At 39.0% G+C, this 19,346-nt stretch overlaps 1 long non-coding RNA gene across 1 annotated transcript; it reads right to left on the bottom strand.

Moving 5' to 3' along the window:
• Positions 1 to 14,469: 14,469 nt before the first annotated feature.
• LOC142140463 (uncharacterized) lies at positions 14,470 to 16,724 on the bottom strand. Its single transcript, XR_012688496.1, has 2 exons — positions 16,635 to 16,724; positions 14,470 to 15,370 (listed from the first exon to the last, which is right to left on the bottom strand). It is a non-coding gene; the product is annotated as an uncharacterized LOC142140463 (long non-coding RNA).
• Between the last annotated feature and the right edge of the window lie 2,622 nt (positions 16,725 to 19,346).

The raw sequence follows: 19,346 nt of genomic DNA, 5'->3' as shown, positions 1-19,346 counted from the left end.
TCCATGGTAACACATCCGGGATACCGGACGGCGGCCTGAGGGGGACAAATCAATCATATCAATGCAATTGTCCTTATCACTGTTGCGTGGAACTTTGCTTGTCTGGAACACGATTTAGAGGGTAATTTGTAAACAAAATATTATTATGATAGCACGTTATTGTCCAGTTCTATAGCACTACAAAATACATATGTAATAAACCCCAAAATAAGAACGAATTAATCATTCAATGCTGCATTCATAAGAGTGGAAGCTATATTGTGCAGTTATCCATACATAACAGTAAGAGCAGGTACTGATAATACCCACCAGCACACAATAACAGTATAACAGTAATCCCATATACTCAGGATCAGGCTTCAGGACACAAGTGTCCACTGTCATTTATATACAAATGTTAACCACATTATTTCCTCTATCCATTGTTTATTGTAGATCCCCCTTCATTTTAAGATTTTAAAAAGTACAATACCACTGCCCTATACAATTAGGGGCCTATTTATCAGAGATCTCCCCCTGTAATTTAGAGGTAAATCCTTTCGGGGATTAACCGCTAAATTACTATGTATTATTCTAGCATCGCAGCAGATATCTCAGATATCTGCTGCTTTGCATTTCTCATCATTTTACTGAGCACTCCCCATAACAGTGTATGGGAAGTGCTCAGTAATGTTATGTATTAAAGTCTAACTAGAGAAATTTTTCTCTTTTTCTATATGTTAATGTACGCCATCTGAAGCTGGCATACATTAACATATCTGAAATCTTTCGCAGCTGTCAGCAGCTGTACCAGCGCATGTGTGGAGGGATCATGTGATCCCTCCCTGTCACATAACGTACCTTTTGTTAGTGCTCATGCACCAAGATTTTGGTTGGCTCTAACAAAAATAAGAAAGAAAAAAAAGAGAAGATCACTGCGGCTTTCAAAATTGAGAAAAGACTGCAAAGAACAGGTGAGTCACTTCTCAGGGACAGCAGGTTATCGGCACTGCTGTCCCTGAGAAGCTTTTTAATACATTGCCATTACTTTTCAATCCTTATCAAGGAGATAACTGAAAAAAAACGAAGAGTCATAAATAGACCCCTATAAGAGAACATTCCTCACAGTTTATTATATCTCCATATATTTATTGCATACACAACGTGATGATCTACCATAAGTTTAAACAGTAATAGAAATATCCTAGTCTTAACCAGGCAAATGTTCAGACAAAGTCAAATAGTAAAAATACACTTATAGTTTAATGACATTTCAGACACAACCATGGAAATGAGTTTTGTGAGACTAAAGAATAATAATATATAGAAATGGTTAGGAAACTGCGAGCAGTGACAGTGAGCGTGCACAAACGAAAATAAGTGACACAACACCAAGTAGAGCTGAGAATATATCCAAAGCCCTTATCTAACTTCCCACTTTAATCTTAAGGAGAGGAGTGTATTGGGCGGCCCACAGATACCATGCCCACCAACTTAGGACAGTAACTAGGGCTGTGCGATATGGGGCAATCGCCCAAGACTCAACGCTGAAGGGGGTGCAGTTTATGAATATTTTAGGTTCATTTGGTTAAAATCGAGGGCTGGGGTGGCCGCATTTTTGTTTTGCGCCCAAGGCGCTAACATTTTAAGTTACGGCTGTGCTTGAGCTAAATTCCAAGGGTCTTGTATGCTATGGCCAGGGCTGTATTAATCCAAGGTCTAACTGGGCTACAGTCCAGGGGCCTCGGGCATCCAGGGGGCCCTTGACCGTGCTTAGTGGCATTATTGATCGGGACGGGGGCGCCCGACCCGATCAATGCTGCTGAGCCTGTCACTGTAGTCTTTCCACGGTGCTCAGTAGTCTTCTTACTGAGGAGATCTCGTGACAGAATTCATCCTGCTGCTTTTGTCAGCAGTCACATTATCAATAAATACCAGGGAACCAGTTCCATTGGCAGCCATACATGCCCATGCCATGACACTACCACCACCATGCTTCACTGATGAGGTGGTATGTTTTGGATCATGAGCAGTTCCTTTCCTTCTCCATACTCTTCTCTTCCCATCACTCTGGTACAAGTTGATCTTTGTCTCATCTGTCCATAGGAGGTTGTTCCAGAACTGTAATGGCTTTTTTAGATGTTGTTTGGCAAACTCTAATCTGGTCTTCCTGTTTTTGTGGCTCACAAATGGTTTACATCTTATGGTGAAACCCTCTATATTCACTCTTGTAAAGTCTTCTCTTGATTGTTGACTTTGACACATATACACCTACCACCTGGAGAGTGTTCTTGATTTGGCCAACTGTTGTGAAGGGGTTTTTCTTCACCAGGGAAAAAAAATTTATGTCATCCCAGACACCACAGTTGTTTTGCGTGGTCTTCCGGGTCTTTTGGTATTGCTGAGCTCTCCGGTGCATTCTTTCTTTTTAAGAATGTTCCAAACAGTTAATTTGGCCACACCTAATATTTTTGCTATCTCTCTGATGGCTTTGTTTTGATTTTTCAGCCTAATGATGGCTTGCTTCACTGATAGTGACAGCTCTTTGGATCTCATATTGAGAGCAACAGATTCCAAATGCAAATATCACACCTAGAATCAACTTCAGACCTTTTACCTGCTTAATTGATGATGAAATGACGAGGGAATAGCCCACACATGTCCATGAAACAGCTTTTGAGTCGATTGTCCCATTACTTTGGGTCCCTTAAAAAGTGGGAGGCACATATAGAAACCGTTGTAATTCCTACAACGTTTACCTGATTTGGATGTAAATACCCTCAAATTAAAGCTGAAAGTCTGCAGTTAACGCACATTTTTTTAGCTTCATTTCAAATCCATTGCGGGGGTGTATAGAGCCCAAAATATGAGAATTGTGTCGATGTCCCAATATTTATGGACTTGACTGTATGTCTGTGTCTTCACAGCCTTCTTGGCGAACTTGGGATCCTGCCCTCCAGGAGATGCAGAAAGGAGAATTGCAAAATCAGATAACTCATTTAGTGTCTTTATTTTCACAACTGTGCCCCTTTACTGTGAATCTGTCAGCTGCTGCTTCAAGTGGGTCATGGGTTGGGAGTGTGGTACTGGCTATGATATCACAATCCAGCTCCGCACTTCCTAGAGGATAAGATACTGCCCTGCCCATAGTGTACACAAGGGGGAAGGGAGACTAGAGAGCCAGCCCCTGCTGTACAACTGTGAGCAAGATACTCACTGCCAGTTATGATTGTTCGATCCTGCTCTCCAGTTTATACAACAGAGCATCTATTTGTGAGGGAGGGGCAACAAATGAAACCACAGTGAAGAAGGTCTCTCATAACAGAGTGTCAGTCATGGCACTGGAGAGCGTGCAGTACTATTAGTACTATTATACCACTGCAAGGCTCCATCAGGAAAGTCTTCAGGTTGCTTTGAAAAAGTTCACGTTTGAACGAAACGCGTCAGCAGCTGTTCTTGGATACCCCTCTACTAGAAGCAAGTCTTTTGGAGTCCTTAGGGACTTAATTTATTAATTTCAATATCCAAATTCCTGGAGGGTGATCCCTAAATTGAAGCCTGGAGATGAGAGCGGGAGATTAACAGCTCTGTGAGTGGCCACCCTTATGTATGTTTCATGTCCCAAGTCTGCTGGATTAGGTGATTTTACCATTATTGGAGATCCCAGGAACTGGGTAAGAATGTTTGGATCTTTGCTGAATTGAGAACCTAACAAGTGTGGAGACCAAGCGTCTCTATCACCAACAAGAGACCAGAGTATACGTTTTCGTCAGGTCAGCTGATCTGTTACACTTATATTGCAGTTCCCAGATATTGGGTAAGAACGTTCGGACATATATTTACTGAACTAAGAGATTCATACACGTGGATATTACTTGTTTACAGCTATTATCAATATTCTCTGATCAGAGACTTATGCTCATGAGTGCCTGATACAGGCTGTATGAATTGATAGATGTGGATCTCTGAACACAAGGACTGCTCTGTCTGTAGAGGGTAGTACCCTTTTACACATATTTTATGCCAATTGAACATGTGGTGATTTTATATATTCATCTATTCTATAGAATTTATGTGTTATATGTGTATATTTTGTGCATGTTTTTATATTGAGTTTATTGAGCTTAAATTATAATTTTTTAGGTACTATATGTATGCTTGCAGTTCATTGTTCTGCCATTTGTGTGCTGTTATTTTTTATTATTATTATTATTATTATTATTATTATTATTATTATTATACATAGAGCTTGCATAGCGCTGTATTTCTTTTTTCTTTTTACTGTGGTTAAGAAACTGGACGAAGGACAAGTTTGTATGACTGTACATCTAAAGAAGGATATAGAGTAAATATGGGGAACTGTGTTCTCAGTTTTTACTGGTCTTTTTACTTGTAAACTGCAAGCCTGTCGCAGACACAGGCTTCTATACTGCCCCAGGGGAATACAAGACCGTTACGGCCAACCTTCTAAGCAGATTTCTAAATATGGCATCTGTTAGTAGAAGGAGAGGGCTTAATGGCATGCCGAACCAAATTAACAAGACAGAGTTCATTAACAGCAGGCAGAAGCAGAAGAAACGTTGGAGGGAGGCTCGGCGATGAGGTCATCTCGCGTTCTCAGCATGCGCTGTTTCGGCCTGACTAATCTTGTTCTGATGTGATAGTGGGTACAGGCAGTGGTGGAATTATTGCTGTTATAGGGTGAGCGTCGGCTTCCTGCCCCCCTCTCCTCCAAGCCCCAAAACCTCAGCACCTCCTGCAATGGCGGTAGTACTGCTGGTGGTGGCATTTCATTCTGAGCACAGGATCCACTGGAGGTTTTATTATTTCTGTACTCGGTTTTCTATTTCTGGTGACGTTCAAACATGTCTGGGGTTGTCCAAACTGTAGAGTTTTTTGGGTACTCTTTTCATTTGCACGTTTTGTTCACAGAGTCTATGAGAGGGTTCACAGACACCGACCTCAGCGGGAATAGTGTACTAACATCCGTCCGGATATTTCCCACAGGTTCAGAGGTACTCCCAACATAAAGTTGTCCAGCCATTGTTGAATCTATAATCTGGCTCAGAGTTCTGACATCGAGTTCATGCAGCAATCCCAAGATCCCATAACAAAGCCAAAAATGCACCAAGCTTCATTCAATGTTTGTCTACCTTCTACTGAATGAAACCACCATGGGCTGTGAGTACATACAATATGAGGCAATCAATTGCAGTGTTTTGTGGTTAATATGAATGGTATTTATATTGTTTTTATGTTACACAAAGGATTAAATACAAAAACAATGTTCAAACGTTGGCCGCACAATGACTCCCAACAAACGTGATCTAGAGTGAGATTCCTGCGAGCAACAAATCTTACTTTGTTCATTCTCAACTTAGCAAGTGAACTAGTTGCAGCATTAGAGCTTGCTCACATCTGTGCACTTTTATTCCATTTTTTTCATGTGCTTTAAATGCATGAAAACCAGGTAAAAAAAACTACAAATAGAATACAGCAAGGCTCATTTATGAAAGTATAAAACATGAAGCTTTTAGTTGAAAATAATAAAGTGGGATCAGAATATTTTAATTAAATACATTTTAGAAAATGCAATTGTGTGGGACATTCTGGGCCTGAGTCATTAGGGAGAACAAGGCAAATAAAGGAGTACATTTGATCCTGCACAAACCATGTTACAATGCAAGGGGTGCAAATTAGTTTATAATTTTGCACATAAAATAAATACTGGCTAATTTTTCATATACCACACAAATACTTGTTAGCTTTATTTTTACACTGACATTTAAAGTTGATCTAGGACATGTCCTACCCCAACTATTAATCTGTCCCCACATTTTAAATTTAGCTCCCCCTTCAATGCAACATGGTTTTGCCCCTGGTGCAAAGTTACTTCTCTTTTATGCTTTGCTCTCCTTAATGACTTGGGTACTCCCTGTCTTAGGAAAAGTGAATTTCTAGGTGCACTACAATCTATGTAATGAAAACATTTAAAGACACAAAAGTGACACATGTAATAAAGGCAGCCCAATGCACCCTCACTCTTATGAGTAATATAGAGCATAAAGTAAGCTAAACCTGTTCTAGGAGAAAAGCTGAAAATAATAAGAAAGTGATCCTAAAGTGGTAGTAGGCTGGAGTGTCAAGTCTTGTCTGCCATGCAAATTGTCAGATGGGTCTGCAAACATGCAAAAGTAGGCCCCCCCCCCGCCTTCCCTTTACATAGTCAGGAACGGGAAGTGGTCTTGCTCCTTGAAATGTGCTTGGTGGGCAGATTAGTGCATTTTCATAAATAAGCAACGTGGGTCCGTATTCTTTGCAGTTTGTAAATGAGCCTTATTGATTTCTGTACATTATCACATTTTGTATCCAGCTACTACTTTTTTAAAAACCTTCTGCTGTTTTCGACATGTTTTTGCAAATACACAGATGTGAATGAACACTTAAAGTACAGCCTTACATATAATAGATAATCATCGTAATTTTTTTTTACTGTTAGCTTGGTTGATTAAAGTTCACCATAATTGTATATACACGTAATGAGACGGCCCAATCTGACCACGAACTACCAAATGTATGGTCACTCTGATTAATATATGTGAGGGTTGTGCAGACCTAATTGTATCGGTGACCAGAACAAACCACTGGACAGCAAGACGGGAGCAGACTTAGAGGAGGTGAAAAAAGGGTCCGGAAGGGGCAGGTTGGCGTAGCAGAAGGCGTATATGTTGCAACTGCTTCCCCCTTGTAATGATAATTGGCACAGATCCAGCACTGGCCTTAAATAAATGTAAAAGTATGTCCCCCCCCAAACACAAAAAAGTGAAACCAGCGCTAACACTGCCAGCCTAGGCTGGTATTGCCAAAATGCCGATACCAGTACTAGGCTATGTCAGCCAGGGCGAGTGGCGCTATATCAGGAAAATCTAGCACTATAGTAGGAAAAATCAGGAGATCGGGCCCGCAATAAATAATAATTAATAAGTTTGCCTTCCCACCCATTTATGACACCCATCCCCTTTACATAATTGATTTTATTTTTTAGTAGTTATCCAGCTAGACACTTCACATTGTTCAGCTCCATGTGATCAGAAGGCATGGAAATTATTTGATGGAGCTCACTTTTCCATGCAACTCTGGTGCTTCTTTGCATCTCTGTAATGTGCTATATTTGATTGAATTTTATTGTAATTTTCAGGGGTCATCCAGTGGTTGAAGTGGAAATTTTGAAGTGGCGGTATGGAAAAGGTGAGTAATGGAATTTGGTAGTTTTATACTGGACAGTAGAAGTGGCAGCATGGCATACCACCCTATACCAGCCCACTTCCACCACTGGGTACGTCCCTTTAGATTCCTTCAATAAGTTAAAAAATAGATTTTCATCTATATAGGTTAAATCTAGCAAGAGATATGCAGTTTTAGCAATGCATTTATTTCCTAAGATTGAATGTAAGGGAAACATAAAAAATGGTTCACGATTATATCAACACATTACTGCAGATCTTAGATTCTGTGCCGTGTAGTCAATAGGGCAGTGTAGGGAGGGATGTACACAAATCATGCATTAAATGTGGAACTTGGTCTGCTGACCTCTCTCTTTCATGTTCTAATAAATATATAGACTTAAGAGCGACCTAGAGAGGAATTAAATAATTGTGAATGTTTTAGGCAGTCATCAAGCACAAGCCATGGGGACAGACTCCCCATCAAGCCATGGGGAGTGTGTCCCCATGGCTTGAGCAACACCCTGTGGCAATAGTAGTGTTAATAAACCATAGAATCTCCATGCAATATATTAAAAATATATATAAAAATATCATCATCATCACCATTTATTTATATAGCGCCACTAATTCTGCAGCGCTGTACAGAGAACTCACTCACATCAGTCCCTGCCCCATTGGAGCTTACAGTCTTAATTCCCTAACACACACACACATACACATACACATACACATACACATACACACACACACACACACACACACACGTCAATTTCTTAGCAGCCAATTAACCTACCAGTTTGTTTTTGCCTTTGTGGAACTGCCCTTTAGAATGACTTATCTATGCATGTTGCTTTGAGAGTCCCCAGTATCAGTGTTGTTACACTTAAATTGGGACCTCCGTTTATATATATATTTATAAATGTAATGTAGTGGAAGCATTGCATCACTTAGCAAAGCACTTGCTGATACATTTATAGCTGCTATTATTAAGCTGTTTTTTATTTCCATTATTATTATTATTATTATCATTTATTTGTTAGGCGCCACAAGGTTTCCGCAGCGCCGTACATAATACAAACAGGAGACCATACAGGGTGACATAGTACACAGCAATAAACACAAAGTACCAATACTTCAGAACTCCGGGCAGACATATGAGTGAAGATGGAGTAGAAGAACAGGTATGGAGACAGGAGGGGAGAGGGGCCCTGCTCATACGAGCTCACATCCTAAGGGAGGGTGGACAAACAGGTACAGGAGGGAGCCATTAAAGTAAGGGAGAGAAGGGTGGGGCTGGTGGAGAGAGGGGAGAACAAGAGAAGGATGTTTGCGAAGGTGCAACGAGGTAAGGGTTAAGTGGATTGTTGGTAGGCTTTGAGGAACAGGTGAGTTTTGAGTGCCCGTTATAAGGCTGTTTATCCTTTATTAGGCTATTTTTGTACTCTCTTTGTTGTGACCATACAATTAATATTGACGTTAATTTGAAAGGTGAGGTCAGCAGAAATTTTGTTCATTATTAGGTCATTATTAAATAGTGATTGTGAAAGGCAGGATTTGGATTTTCTATGCAGGAGGTAGATTGAGCAAGCCATTACACAATGCTGAATCCTTATCTATTCTTTGCCAAGCTAATTAAATACCAATTTTATTGCCCGTGAAAGGCTGCTCAGTGTGATGACATGTTGCTACTTTTTAATTGCTCTGACTAGTTTTAGTCATTAGCCCTTGTCACAGAGGTGTTTATAGAGAATGTGTGCGCGCTGTGGGTAGAGGAGGGGCTGGATGGAGCTGACTTGTCTTTTAGACAATGCAAGAAGTGTTCCTTTGTACTTTTAACAACCACTGCTTGAGGTCTGATTCCATAAACAGAACAGTTTAGCCTGCTGGAGACCTTAACACTTCAAACAGAAGACAATGGTCCTGGCGGGTGGGCAGTAGCTAAGTAGCCACCTTTCATTCCTGGACATCATCAAAGCAGCCACAAAGTAATGACCTGACCTTTACTGAGGACCTAGATGATATCAGATGAACAAAGTATATTTCTTGTAGCCAAGGTGCCCAATGGCAATGCTTACCACAGGGTGATTATTTGTTAATAAAACAGGGGGTAAGTTCATTGTCCCATGAATTATTAAGCTACAACCTTATTTAACCTTACCAACATCCCACTGTGTATAGGACATCATACGTACGCTATGAATAACGCAAAATATTTGGTTTGGCATCATATAAAAGCAACCACCACCACCCAGATTTGTCACAACTTCAGTCACGGCAAACATATAGTACTTATACATGGTCACATCAACTAAGTACCTCAACTGAGTTAACATTCAAGGGTCATTTTGCAAAATGTTTTTAAAAAAAATAGAAAAAGAAGAAATTATTACATTTTATTTTATTTTTCTGAGATTCTACTTCCGTCCAATCACACATTGTGCCTCGCTTGTCCCCTAAACCTTTAGATTGTAAGCTCATATGGCCAGGGTTCTTGCTGCACTGTATGTTTATTTGTGATCTGATTGAAATCTATATAAATAAATGGTGATGATGATGATGATTCTGCTTTGTCATATTGTAAATGCTGGATAATCATATGAATAATTGGTCTTCATATTTATGTGCATTTTTGACAAACACTGTCAGTAAATCTGACAAGCTCTCCAAGATAGTTTAAAATATCTAAGTAGGCTCCATAAATCTGTCTTCCTTTCTGCCTGCTGGATTTGGACTAAGGTATAAGAAATACCTGGAGCAATATCCCTCTGATTGGTCACAAAGCTATCGGCTACATGATGGGCAGTAACGTTTTATGGAGATTGGACACAGTATCCAGTTTGAATGGGCATGATAAGCAGCTGTACATCTGATAGCAGAGAACTGAAGGAATGTACCAGGTAATTACTTCTCTCCTGGATACGCACATCACTGACATTTCAAACACCAAACACCCCAACTATTGGAACAATTGGCTAGTGTGGTAGAATGCACCATTAATTTTCAGACACAGAATCCGAAAATACATTTTTAATGACAAGAGTCTTAAGATTTATTTATATACTTTATTTCTTGTATATAATGTCTTCAGTTCACGGTACATTATATATAAACATACATGGGCCTGATTCAGTAAGGAAAGTAAGGCAAAAAAATGAGTACGTTTTCTCCTGAAAATGCGAGGGGTGCATATAAGTTTATTATTTTGCACATATATTAAATACTGGCTGTTTTTTTCATATAGCACACAAATACGTGATAGCTTTTTTTTACACTGATATCTAAAGTTGATCTAGGACATGCCCTACCCCAACTATAAATCTGACCCCACATTTTAAATTTACCCCCGCCTCTCCAATGCAACATGGCTTTACCAAGGTGAAAAAGTTACTCTTTTTTTTTTGCTTTGCTTTCCTTAATGAATCAGGCCCAGATGTGTTTACCATGACAGTCATAACTTTCAGTTTATAGATGCACATAGGTGTTTTTTAAATTAAGCATCTAATGACATATGAGAAATTTGCACAGACTATTTCATGGTATAGTTAATAATAAAACGAATAAGTAATGTGTTTATCTATATCTTTATAAATAAGTATAGCTTCCCGGCTGGCTGAATTGTAACCTTCCAGTACCTATATCCGGAAATAAGGCTGGGTACACACTACAGTGTTTTCAGACGATTATCGGGCTAATCAAACAATAAAAACGACCATTTGGCCCAATATCGCATTAGCATGTACACTGCAACGATGAACGATTATTGTTCCAAAGCACATCGTATCGTTTCATTTGATTTTTAAACTGGACTAAAAATGTTGTTCAACGATTGAACAATGTTGTTCCAATTCTACAGTGTGTGTGCGCTCATGACTGGCAGTGGCCATAGATCTCTATGGAGTGTGCAGAGTCACCATCTTTTCAGACGATGGTTATGACATGAGGAGCACAGATCTGACGGTAAATCGTATAAAATGTGTTTAGTGTGTACACATGAATCAGCAATACTAATCGGGACTTTTTTGGGGGGGGAATAGTGTGTACCCAGCCTAAGATAGAAGTAATCTCTGGAATGCTGTGTGTTAGTGAAGATACAAGGTGAGATGATACTGACCAAGAGTGCCCCAAATAATTGAGCTCATTTCCAGACATTGACAGCACAGCTATTTTGTACATATAAACCTGGCACCTCTTTATCAGCTTCAGTATGAGTCATACTTGAGGTGTGTATCTTTCTACTTAACAGTGACCATGTCTCCAGTACCTACGATACTTGTAAACATTCCAGGCATAGCTGTCTACAATGCAGCACTGATCAGCTGATTCCCTCTAGGGTAGAAAGGTTGAAAGGAGTATTTATGCAACAATAGCAGGTACTGAAGAGCGAAGAGTAAGGGTGAAGAGGGGAAACAGAGACCTAACTGTAAAAGACAGGCACTCTGCTGCCACCTAGGGGTCACTCAAACCTAAAGTTCTCTTTGTGTTACATAATACTGGTAGCATTCACAAATACAGTATATACCCTTATTCAAGCATTTCAGGAACTTATTGGGACTAAATATATTTGAATTAAGGCTGTGAATGTAAAGGAAGATGTCTGTGAGCCTATTTAGGGGTACATACTTCCTATAAACAGACATGTAGCATACCTACCTCCCAACATTAATGATTTATGAATCGAGACAGAGTACATGAGATGGGGGCATGATCATGCCCTGAGGGCATGAGTCGCTTCCAGCCGCTATCCCTCCCCTAAAACACCCCATTCGATGCCGCATCCATCACTGGTATGCATTACAATAAAGGGCATCACTCAGTATACCCAACAGCCCCCGAATAGAGACAAAGTCCTAATAATTAGGACAGTGGGACAGTCCTCTCAAATCAGGATAGTTGGGGGCATGATATAACCTTTACATTATTTTAAGCATTCACAGCATAGTTGTCAACTTTGCAAAGTTCCCCTCTGAGAGAAGCACTAACCATTTAATAATACACTGGCTTGATACTATTATAATTCTTAGAGCTGGAAAACAGAAGGGGGAGGAGAGGGAGGGAGGGGGTGAGCAGGAGAACCAGTCACTTGTGATTAGTCCTACTGCTTACAAATTAGTTTGCCATTTTCCCCAGGACTCCGGCTATTGGGAGCAGGCACCTTAGGAGAATATTAACTATTTAATTTTGCAGAGTTTAAACTGCAGATTGGTACATTTTGAAAATCCGGAAATAATCTTTATAATAATTTTCTTTAATGAATTTATGTTTAAAAAGTACACATTTCAAAAACAACCTTTGAACAAAGCCCAACTATATACTTATAGGATATTGATGCTGAAGTGCCATCTAGTGGTCAGCTAAAAAGCCGCAAACTGTTAATTGACTGCCCCCTGTGGGTACATGTTCAATAACCCTATCTGAGATGGTAGAATTGTCCATGGCAAATTGTTTCTCAAATTATAAGAACAAAACACCTGTTCATTGGCACTAGAGAAAGAATGAGTAAAAGCCCACGCAGAAAAAGGCTTGTATATTAAGAGATATCGCTAGATTATAAAATAATTTGTTTTAGGTTAAAACCATTTGAAAGTCATTTGTTGGGGTTTCCTAAAATATTGTTAGATTAGCCGTTAATATAAACAGGAAGTGTTAAAATGATGTTAATTAAATTGCTACTGCAGTATACCTAACATTTTTTTGTTTTGTCGTATCTTGAAGACAATTGGATAAAAGTGAGGTATTTTTGGAACCACACCCGCTCATTTGCATGTGATTTGGATTTATTGTTATTAAAAGATCACAAAGGTATTTTTCTGGTTTTTTTTTAAATTGAATATATTGTTCATGTATCACTATTTTTAAACATGATTTTTTTGATACATGGGAACTTCTAGGGTTTGACCATCAGACAAAGGTGCTAAGGTTAATGTCAGGTCTTAAGGCTAATTGTCAAAATATCCTTATAACTCATCCCAGAGCCCCTTTCTACACGTTATTCCTTTTATGCTGCTGTTAGTATATTTGTTATAGTTTCTGGCAGCTGTTAGATCTTCCATACTAGTTGTTATATATTTACACAACCAAAAGGAAAGACCTGGCTAATTTACATATCTGTATTTCTGCTGTTTATATTTAATTCTTGTATAATACATATTTTGATGTCAGGTGAAAGATTATTTTTTTTCTCTTAAGATATACAGAATTTATGATCTTGAAGACTTTATATAGTAAAGCATCCTAGAGTTAGCTTGTTTAGACATTACTGATACACCACAATCACAACTTCAATGTTTGGCTATAAATTGAATATTTTTTTAACAATTGGTCCAAATCCCATACTAATTCTAAATTGTATATAAAAGTGTAGCTACTTAAAAAATAATTTAGAACCCACAAAATTTGTGAACACTCAGTGCTTTTCATTTTGCAGAAATGTACCTATTCCTAATTGTCTACTGTGCACATAAGACGGAGGTGAACCACATTCTGCTTTGGGAACTGTCGCTGTAAAAATGCTCTGAGAGCACAGCTACAAAAGCACATGGTAGTAAGATAAAAACATCATTTTAAAGTCCATGGAGTCATACTGTTCATTTACATTTTTCTATTTTTGTCCTAAAATACTACTAGGTTTGGCTGCACTTATGTTTGAATCATGGGAGTGACAGTATATCACCAAGCTTTATAACATGGAATGTGTCTAGAAATTCACTTTTCTGTATAAAGTGTGTCTGGGATGAGCAAAAGGCGCTCCCCACCTGAGGCTTACTTGCTATCTTTTAATAGCTCTGCTCCTAGAGTTTTTCGATAAATCCCGTCATCGAGGCACCATCACGCCCACTTCACTAGGGATGAGGCCTAGATGGCGGGACCCGGAAGGGGGGCGCACTGCAGGGGATTCCCCGACATTTCGGGAGAGTAGGCAAGTATATTCTATGGTCGGGTACAAAGTAGCACACACACATTCGTACTTGCTGCATACATTCATACATAGGTTGTAACAAAGACTGGATTTGTACATGTGATACCAAAACTACAATCTAAATAACCTTCATAATCCATTTAGAGAGGGTGGTACAGATGAAGTAGACTTTAACACGCTCTCTGCTGTGTTCTACGGGGCAGAAATAACAACTTATTCACCTTTGCTTAAATTACAAATAAGTATGATAGAAATCTTGCTAAAGTTAAATGATGCAGTTAAAACTTCACCTGCTTGTCAGTAGCATGGCATTGAAAGTATGGGTGATGCTATAAACCTTAGAAGCCATAAAGTGCATTCATGCTCTTTATTGAAATACAAGCTGAGAAGTCACTCCAGTCTAGACTTCTGGCACCACGTAGGATTGAAGATTTCCCCTCTTAACTCTTACTGAAACCTGATGCCGTTCTTAGGTGTTCTGCTGTGAGCGGTTTGTGAAAGGAGTCTGGACTACAATGGTGGGAATGGGCATTGCTTCATCACTTTGCAGAATTGATTGCTTGCTAATTTAGCTGTTTGTCTTTATATCAGCCTACCACCAGATTTAGGGGTGACAGTAATGCTGCACCTACATAAGATCCCTGATTGTAAGCTTGTGAAATCTCTTGGCTGAAATGATTCCGGATGGCTAGTAACATCCTTGCACTTTGTGCCGTCTAACGTAATAGGCCACATGTTCATGCTGCAGTCTTGCCAAGAAGGTGGCATTAACTGTGTATCACAAACAGAATCCTTTTTTCTCTTAATGTCACGGTCTAGTTTCTTTCCAGAACGCACACATCTTTCGCCTTGATAATCATGGGAGTACTGCAACCTTTCACTATGGGGACAGGTTGTACATTCAGTGGTGGAAGGGTGGCGAGAGCAGATTTTCATTTTACTTTGACAAGTCGTTTCCGGAATGATACCATTACAGCGAGTACAGTGGATGTGACGGCTGTAAGGCTCAGAGGCGATGCATGTTGAGCTGGGCTGACAGTGTTTACAGCTGCTGCTGCCAAGTATGTATGTTTTGGTGTTCGACATTGTTATTGTGCTCAAAGCTTGGGATGGAAAAGGCATGAACTGCAGGATTATTGGTGGTCTTCACATACTTGGCAGTATGGCGCGATGGGGGAGGAGATGGACACAGTCATGTGGAGAGTCCTGGAAATGATGGCAAATTGGTCACTAGCAGCAATGTTCATCTCTGTGAAATAGATATATAACAGGAAAAGTGACTGACACGTTACTTTTACCCTTCCAACAGCAAAGTAGAGTATATATATATATATATATATATATATATATATATATATATATATATATTAATGTAATAATTATTGTTATCTTTTACTTATTAGGCACCACTAGAGTTGTACTTTGGGAGTTAGAACAGAAAGTACAAAAGTGACAAAATTATATAAATACAAATAACAAATTTGGATAATCACAACCCACAAAATTACATAAGGAAAACACTAGGAGAAAGGGCCCTACTCCCAAGAGCTTACATTCTAGAGGGCATGGGCAGACACAGAGAGGGTGAAACTGATCGGGGATGCAGACTCGGGAGAGTTAGGGGAAGGGTTGGTAGGCTTGAATGAAGAATAAAGTTTTAAGGACACGTTTGGGCTTGGGAGTGCGCCCCAGAAGTTGAGAGCAGCACAGGAGAAACTCTGGAAGCAGGAGTGAGAAGAAGTAATCAGTGAGGCGGCGGTCATTAGAGTGGAGTGGGTGGGCGAGAGAGTGCCTGTGGAAATAAGGATGGATATGTATGGGGGAACATATAATGATTGAATGAGTAGCCAAAAATGTATATTAGAAGTCACAAAAGTTTTATTAGCATGCAAAGACTAACAAGAGTTACACGGTCGGTTCATTTTCAAGTCATAATTGTAGAAATAAAAGTTTAGAATGTATCTATGTAAATGAAACAGGTGTATGGGGCAGAAACCGAGGGAGAGACACAGAAGAGGGGGCAGCAGATGGACTCGGGAAGGGATTTAGTTGTTAGTGGTACACAGATATACAGAGCCCCATAAGTCTCCCACAGTGGTACACAGATATACAGAGCCCCATAAGTCTCCCACAGTGGTACACAGATATACAGAGCCCCATAAGTCTCCCACAGTGGTACACAGATATACAGAGCCCCATAAGTCTCCCACAGTGGTACACAGATATACAGAGCCCCATAAGTCTCTCACATACATATATACATTCCCACACAGAGTATGTCAGCCATTGGACAATTTTGTCTGGTACCATTTACAACCGGTAAATCATGCATTATAATTCAATTCCTCATCATCGTCACCACCACCAAATAAAACCCTAGAATTAAAGGCAACTTTAATACCAGCATATATTTATCAGTACAATTAATTCTCAGTTCTACATGAAGTTATTTGATCTCCCAATGACACTGTTGATGACCTCACAATACAGACACGTTAATGTATATTTCATACCTCCTTCATGTTCCTAGTCTCTGGTTTCCCCTGCCTTCCTTAGCTCACCACCCTAATCTGAGCTGCTCAGGAAACTTTACAGCAAACCCATTATCATCATCATAATCACCTGTTGCATCATAAATGAAATGTTCCAGAGGCTAATATTATTATATGTCTTCCATGTTTTCATGTAATTGCAATCATGTACACTCTCATGGGCTCTCCTCTTTGTCTACCGTCTATCAGGCCTGTCTGTCGCTGTTACATTGTACGCTGCATATTGTACGCAGTGTGGTACAGCTAAACCTGCTGCCATTTGTCCATTTCATCCTGTATTGATGTCAGCTATAGGTGTGATATATTTTATAATGCTAATATGTGCTCAGGCATAATCCGGATATGTATTGTATGATTCTATTTTGCTTTGATGTACCCCTTGCTGTAAGGTGTTGCGTAATCTGTGGCTCTATATTAGTAAACAATGAAGATGATGAATTGATTGTGTAGTGTATTTGTGTGGTGAATTATGTACTCTAACCTTACACTTGTTTCTGTAACTGTAGTTACTACAGGAACATATGGGTGAAAATCATGAGGCCTTCCTCCCCATACTCTCTTTTATTGTATGTGAGGCTTACTAATATCGCTGGACTGGATAGCCTTGTGCCCACTAAAGTGCACCTCTCCTTCTCTGCTTTTCAGTAATGCCTGCCTATCTATGTATCTATCTACTGTATGTATCAATCTATCTATGTATCAATCTATCTATGTATCAATCTATCTAATTTGGTAATTGGCCTCCTATGATAATGCCACCCTGTAATTGTTTCTTTATTAATCACAAAGTTCACTTGAAATGTTCAAAGCCCTGATAATTGTATAGTTGGTTACCAGATAGTGTGTTCATTAAGTATAATAACCGGTGATATCAAACTGTTATTAACCTAGATAACTGTTAGATGAGCTTTCTTCACAAATCCAATAACATATAAAATATAAACTATAATATATAATGATTTACGGATGTATACTTATCAACGTATCTATAGTACATTTAGTTCAAGTGACCACATGAACTAATCAAATCCATTTATTGTTAAGACATTTAAAATAGACTAAACCATATTAATTTGGATCATAAATATATACATAAAGCTATAATTAACAATACAGTAAATTAAAATGCTTATAATATTGATCAACTGTATTAATCACCATAAGATGCCAAACACTAAAATCACAATTTGCTGACAGAAACTAAAATGAGTCCAATATAGTCCAGAAAATAAAAACACCATTGAATGCCAGATACTAAAACGAATCCAGTAAAGTCCATTATATATGATAATTAGTGAAATGGAATGGGTTCCAATACATCGGATCTTGGAGGCCAATTACTTGCTTTTAGTCCTGAATGGTTCCCGTCTTTATGCAGCGCTTGTCGGGGGAGAAATGCAGATCGAAGACAGTCTCCTCAGTGTACACTGGTGAAGTGCCAATGGTTAGATAAGTATGTGCTTTTTGTTTTCCCAATGACCCTTCGAGATCACTAATGTAATATATATATATATATATATATATATATATATATATATATATATTTATTTATTATAAAATTAACTTAAAAACGTTATTTTATGTGTTATTTTATAATATCCAACTTGCAAGCATGATTATAATATCAATTTGTGATGTAAATACTTGGACAGCACTGCTTTAAGATAGGTCATACCCACCATCATTGTGGTGGGAGTAGATCAAAGGCAGCAGTCTTTGGTCAGGAATACATTGTTTAGGTGTACAAAGAGGTCATCACCCAGTAAAATCAGAATTTGGAACATAAATTAGCCTGACATTGATCAAATCAATATTGTGTGGTAGAGTGTTAATTAGCAAAAAGTGTGTTAGAGAACAGGACAACAACTAGAGAGAGCGCTCAGTGGAACATACACAAAACAAGCAAGTGCAAAACACTATCTAAGATAAATGTATATTTTGGGAAAAGTAAGCCGAGAGCCCAAGGAAAATATTATTAAACTAGATTGTGGGGGCAGTGGCTAATTTGCACGGTAGCACAATTCTGTAGGCCCTTCTCTCCCTGCTTCATTGTAAGTTCACCTGTTGTGGTGGCAGCCAATGTATTGGAGTATTGAAAATATAAAAATATAAAGTACATTGTTTAACTGCTGTTGTCATGGATCATTCTATTGAACAGGAGCATCCCAGTACTAGCATTAGCAGTAATACTACTTCTACCTATAATAAAGACCATGTAAGAATAAAGTATGGTTCAGAATCCTCCAAAAACCGCTTGATGATCTCTCCCGAAACAACAGCCTTTTCAAGGGTTATGGGAAAACATAATGATAAAAATAATGATTTTCATGAATTTTGTGTAAAACATTAACATCCCCTATACACCATATCAGGAACTATCAAGATAAAGATGCAGAACTAGCTCAAGTTTGCACTACCCACACCCAAGTCTTCACCAGTGGCCTCTGCAAGGAGGTATGGGTTGTGGCCCCTGGGGTGGGTCTTGAGTGTAGTTTGTATGTAAGGATGAGTGTAACAACAGGAATATAGTAGCACATGAATGTTACACTGGATATAAAACAGCAGATGGAAGCGGCATCAAGAATATAGGACACGGGAGTGCAGCACTGGGTAAATGGCCGTACAGATACAGTACCAGGAATATTTCAGCACATGAGTGCAGCACTGGATATA

Source organism: Mixophyes fleayi, chromosome 2 (genome assembly GCF_038048845.1).
Source record: "Mixophyes fleayi isolate aMixFle1 chromosome 2, aMixFle1.hap1, whole genome shotgun sequence".
Taxonomy (NCBI): domain Eukaryota; kingdom Metazoa; phylum Chordata; class Amphibia; order Anura; family Limnodynastidae; genus Mixophyes; species Mixophyes fleayi.
This window is presented reverse-complemented; position numbering and strand designations above follow the sequence as displayed.